This window comes from Cataglyphis hispanica, chromosome 4, assembly GCF_021464435.1.
Source record: "Cataglyphis hispanica isolate Lineage 1 chromosome 4, ULB_Chis1_1.0, whole genome shotgun sequence".
Lineage (NCBI taxonomy): Eukaryota > Metazoa > Arthropoda > Insecta > Hymenoptera > Formicidae > Cataglyphis > Cataglyphis hispanica.
The window spans coordinates 9,229,444-9,235,469 of NC_065957.1; the positions used below are offsets into that span (position 1 = coordinate 9,229,444).

Sequence of the window (6,026 nt, forward strand, 5' to 3'; positions counted from 1 at the left end):
GCTCTGATCGATTGAAAAGAAACGTTATTTCTGTAGCCGAATAAAAAAGAAATTTTATTTCTTTATCTATAATATAATTCTCTCAAAAAAAAAAAAAACAGAAATATATTTTAAATTGAAACAATGCATAATCTCTGGAATAACAGATAACTCTAGGCAATCTCATGATTTATCGTGATCATTGAAATCGTATCATGTGGCAAATATATCGCATATCTATAAAATGGGTCCAAACGTTCCGATCAGACTTTGAAATTTTATAGGAAATTTAATTTTGAACAAGAAGTTTTCTATAAACATGATTCGAAAGATGCTTCCTTAAAAAGTTAGCACCTAAAAACCTCTAAAATTACGATTATTTTTGCAAATATCAGTTATATTGATCTCATTTGAAAGATAATTCTCTACAACTTTTGATTCGATATTTTTTGTTAAAAACTGTATATTTTCTTTAATATTTAAAAATGTATAAAAAAATATTTAAAAAACTATTAAATAACATTACAATACAAATTGCGAGAATCTACATAGATAGATGAGAAATCAATCTTATCGTCTAATTCTAAAATGCTCGCACTTTGTGTGTGTGAGACCTTACTCCGAAAATTACGTAAGAAGAATTGATAACAATCGGAAATGCTACTAAGGGGCGATTGTAATAATATGTATGAATATTTGAAAATCCTTTTCTGAGTGTTAAATCAAATATTTCTCCTCCACAAATTGTTTATTCATTTGGCCGTTATTATAACATTATGAGATAACATTATATTTACATATCATTTTATAAAGAAAAATTTTTTTTAATTGCTTTTGAAAAGCAGCTTGAAAGAAAGCTCAACAATTATGTCATAATTCTCATGTGAATTTTACATGAAATAATTTTCTTTCTTTTTATTATTATATAATATGTCGCGAAAAGTAACATAGATAAATGTTAAGTAGTCGCAATTAATTATGCTCGATCATCGTCAGACATATAGTCCCATTCGGAAAACCCGCGTCAACCTAATCGCTGCCAATTTATTTAATCGAATAAAGAAGGGCTTGCATGCTGGAGGTCCCAAATTCCTCGTGTGCGACATGGTATTCGCATTACGAAAGGCCGGGGGTCTGGCTTTCTGACCGCCCGAGTAGCAAGTATGTGCAGAGGTTACAGTTAAGGTGGCCTGTTAAGGGCGGAAAGGGTTGGTGGAACTCATTCGAGAGGACGAGTGGAATATGAGAGACCGACAGGAGTTGGAGAACAAAAGCGTCGTACTCTTTGCCCAGTAGCCTGCGGTCATCTTTTCAAATGTATGTATGTTACACTTTTTGCACCGCCTTTGCTTACTTTACATATATATTGCATATATATGTAAAGTGCGACTTTTATTAATACAATCGTAAAAGTTCTATTATATCTGTTGTTATCGCAAAAATTGCCATATGAAAGAGATTAAACATGAATAATATTTAATTTAATAAAAAAAAAATAGTATGTTACAGTAATGACAGATTTTACGTAATCAAGCTCGATCTATGTGTGACATTCAAGAGCAAAACATGTATGGTCAGGTGGTTGTGCGAGAAGAGAGGAGTACGAAAACGTGAAGAAGGTCTTCGGACATGCGGCATGTCGGTGCGGAGAAAGAGAAGGTTTACGAGAAATGCGGCCACCGCAACACACGCGGTGGCCGAGACCAAACCAAACCAAAGATTAATGTACTACACTTACTGGGGCAATTTGCGCCAAGTGTCGGCTGTAGAACTGGGTATACCTCGAGTTCTGGAGGTAGATTTGTTTCATTCGCGCAGAGAACCCTCTCTTTCTCCCCCCCTCTCTCTCTCTCTCTCTCTGTCTCTCTTTCTCTCTTTTTCCCATCCCTGAAAAATAACTCGAAAGGAAAGTTCCAAATCCGAACGGGAAAAAAGTAGGGAAATGATAAAACTTCTTGCAGACTCTTGTAAATTTCAACGTAATGAACGTAGGCGCGCGCGATTATTGACTTTTCCAGCGTTTATTAAATCGCTATTGAAAATTTTTCGATTCGAAAAAGTCGTCCCGATATGATACGCTAATTAAAAACGAATGAATGATATCGTCGTGAGTGGAAGCATGCATAGTTTTGCCGGCGCGTAACGCGCGCTGGGGCACAAGATATAAGCAAATTAAATATGCATAATTAAAACGAAATAGCGACGGGAGAAACGTCGCTCGTGCGGTTCCGGCTGGCTCGAATCAGAGGGAAGAGGACTTAAGGCAAGGAACATTCTCGTAGCAACATCTGGTCGCTATGAAGTATAAAGAGGCATGCGATATCATCCGCAGTGAATGCTTAATTAAAACCTCAGACTCCTCAGCCACGGAGTTCCCCTTAGTCGCGCGCTAATCGCAAGAACCGCCGTTGCTGTTCAACACGAATCGGCTCACTTTTACGTATATGTATATCCTTGCGGTGTGACAATCTCTTGTTGACAATCTCACATTTGCTTTACCAATGATTTTCAACCCCGATGAGCGTTTAACAAAAACTGCTTCCCACGTGTCTCGTAATATATGTGAGATATTATTATCATCAATTATTAATTATTTAATTAAAAATTAAATTTTTGTCTTCACAAGTCACAATTCAAAGAAATTAAAAATAAGTCTAATGGATTTTTAAATTATACACAGTATGCTTTAAGAGAAAATCTGCTTTTCGTCAAAATTTTAATATACTAAAACGAAGCAAAAATTTCTTAACAATCTTCGAAGCAACGGGATAATCAATAAGCGAGTTTAAAAAGCGATAGTGAAAGTAAGTGCTCTATAGCATTTCCGGTGGCACACTAGCCATCCAACGAGACGGGAGAAAATTTCACTTGGAGCGTCTAACGAGTTCGCTTTTACCCCAGACGACGAAGAAGAAAAAGTTGGAAGAAGAGGGTCGCGAGTGGGGAGAGTGGAGTTTTAGGTACGAAAAGTGAGCCTCTCCGTTCCAGTGGAGCAAGGATCCGGCAAAGACCCGTTTTCAGTGATCCGGTGAGATTGACAGGTCGAGCCCTACTCGTGGACTTGTGCCGCTTGGCATGCTAAAATGGCGATGAAAGATGGTTTACTTTTAATGGCGGATATGCTACTCTCGGTACGCATTTCTTTTGATAACTAATTATAACGACACGTCGAACGATGAACCACAATCTAGTGAATGTGTTAAGTAACTTCGAGATCTCTTATATGTGAAACGCGTTTGATAAATTTTCCACCACGTATGTCGACGCACATAAGTAATTACGGCTCACGCTATTAAGCCGTTGTAACGATGAATATTCCAATTATTACAAAGACGCAACACGCGGCAGGTACGCGTTTCACGTGCCACCCGATAGCGTGTATATCACGCGTCTCGTCGCGAGAGAGACGTCAATATATATGCAAACGCCAATATAACGATCTATCGGTACGTAAATATACAAAGGGCGAGGACGAGGGTGGGAGAAGAAGCGATGGCACGAGAGAAAAGGGAAAAGGGCGAGAGACTCGCCTGCGCACGCGAAATAGGAGTGAGAGAGAGAGAAAACTCTGAGCTTAATATAAAACTTCATTTCGCAATCGGCAGCAGCCGGAGAAAACGCGAAGATCCGGCACGCAGAAATTCCGCAGTCGTCACAAAAAAGAGGAACTTTGAAAGAGAGAAAGAGAGAGAGAGAGAGAGAGAGTCTTATTTTTCTGGCATTAAGTTTTTCGCGGTAGAGAGTGTGGGAAGGCATTATTCTAAATATAACTTTTTACTTTCTACAAAATTGCAGTACGACGGAATAAAAACAAATTTTGGCCATAACTTTCGCGAACGTTACGAGGTACGAAGCGGCGAATCGTTTTGAGATTAATAAAGAAATCCAAAAATTATCGTCGCGCAGTTTTCGGAGGAATCCGTTATCGGAAAAACTCCGTCTCTTTCTCTCCCTTTCTTTGCATGGCGCAAAGAGAGTAAAATAAAGAATTCGTCCGAAGAAAGATAGCGCAGATGAGTCGCTTTTATCGCGCGCAACGCAGGCAACTGTGTCGATCTAAGGAGAATCGTTCTCTTCCCCTCTCCCCTTTCCCTTCTTTCCACGAACTTTTCGTTCGTATATTTCGGGCCTTTCTTCCTATATATGTTTTCGAGGTGAGACGCCTGGGGAGGGAAGGGATCGAGTTCTGCCGAACATCGGTGGCGCGAGCGAGGCGCGCGCGATGAAACTTTTAATAAATGGCAGAGTCGATATGAAGTATAGGACTTTGACATATCGTGTGTCTGTAATGTATAGTTAAATCTGGTGGCAGATGTGGAGGGTGTTCTCTCCGTTCTCTCATTCTCTCTCCGATACTCTCTCCCGCTCGCTCGCCCTCTTTTCCGCTCCCCCGAGTCCTCCTCTCGCAAACCTCCCTCTTAACCATCCGCGGCCGCTTTGCGAGATGCTCGACGCTCCCCCTCCGCCCCGTGAAAATTTCCTTCCAACCCACTGAGGCAATTGAATATATCATTAATACGATCTCGGAGAAATTAAAGATTAAATTATCTTTTACGTATAAGTAAGATTTGAAAAAAAAAAAATCTTCATTTAGTCTCTCTTACATTTTTCATTTTCCATTAGATTTTTATAATTATAATTATTATAAAAATTTAATGGAAAATAAATATTTTTATTTATAATAAATATATAAATTGTTTATATAATACCTGCCGCTCAATTATATTATTTAAAATTTTAAACATTATTATTAAGATTTATACTGGTCTCAAAATTTTTCAGACATCCTGTATAAAATCAAGAATAACATGTACAAATCTAAACATTTATTTTATCTTTACTATTTTCTTGCAATGTAATATACAAATGTGACGCTTATTTAGTTTAACGATCTATAACATGATATTGTAGGTATTCTCACGCTAAAGGGGATCGATTGAAGCGAGTAAACGACTTTGCTTCATATGGACCACCTGATGAGGGTAGCGCCACGAATTTTTTTCTTTGGAAGCGACAGTAAACTTTTCAATCAAACAGCCTGTCTAAATGAAAGCTCCTCCACAAAGCGAATCAGGGTAATCTGTCATCAAAACTGTTCCGCGGCGAGCCGTCGCGATACCAGTCGGCGTTCCCAGCAACCCCGACCGTTGCAACAACGACACAGTTGCATTTAAGATCCATGAACCGATCCAATTCAAATTCTCTCTTGAGGGAGCATTTTGTATAATATCATATTCGCATGATATAATGTAAACGTATATACACGCCTAAAGCGACTAAAATATGGATTGTCATGAACGAAAATATATTTGAAACTTCTTCATATATCGAATACATGTTATTATATTTTTAGAGAGATCAGTAACTAATTAAATACGAGTAAAAGAAAATTGGACACTATACTCTTACTATACCTGTGACAAGGTCGAAATATCTCGAGAGCTGCGTTCGTGACATCGTTCCTGTCATGGTTCCGCGGACGAATTCACGCTATCACATGCATCGAGCCGTTAATAAAAGTGAGAGACTGTCGGTACCTTGATTCCGATGCTCTTCCGGCGAAGGTAGAGGACCGCGTGGCCGAGCACGTGAGAAGGTTCCCCACCACTTGGCGCGATGCCGAACGACGCGCTCGCGCGTCCCGCCCACAATTGCGCCGGGTAACCGTGGCCGCCCAAACGGGCCTCGTGCTCGTCCGCAACAGAGAGAGTCGCCCGCCTGCACTCTCACAGCACGGACCTGGTCGTCGTACCCTCCTGGTTCGCGTGTGCCCTCCGAGCCCTCCAAGGCCACCGTCGTCACGACAGGGCAGCCCGCCTACGTCGGCGGAGGGCTGTGCCTCACCGCGCGCGTTACCGCACTGCGATTGGTCGCCCCGTTCCCGGCGAGCACTGTCACGTGACCGGGGCTGCCGCCACATTAAAGGACAACTTCCACCTTCGATGCCCAAGTGGACTCCTAGCCACCCCCTCCCGGAACGGGGAAAGAGACAGCAGTAACAACAGAGACACCGGGAACGTCGGGAGAGGCGAAAAAGATCGTAGGGA

The 6,026-nt window shown here is 40.8% G+C and overlaps 1 protein-coding gene across 2 annotated transcripts in view; it reads left to right on the forward strand.

The window, feature by feature from the left end:
- The window catches only part of LOC126848989 (kynurenine/alpha-aminoadipate aminotransferase, mitochondrial-like), a 307,625-nt gene that overhangs the window by 154,836 nt on the left and 146,763 nt on the right, over positions 1-6,026 (forward strand). The window lies entirely within an intron of this gene.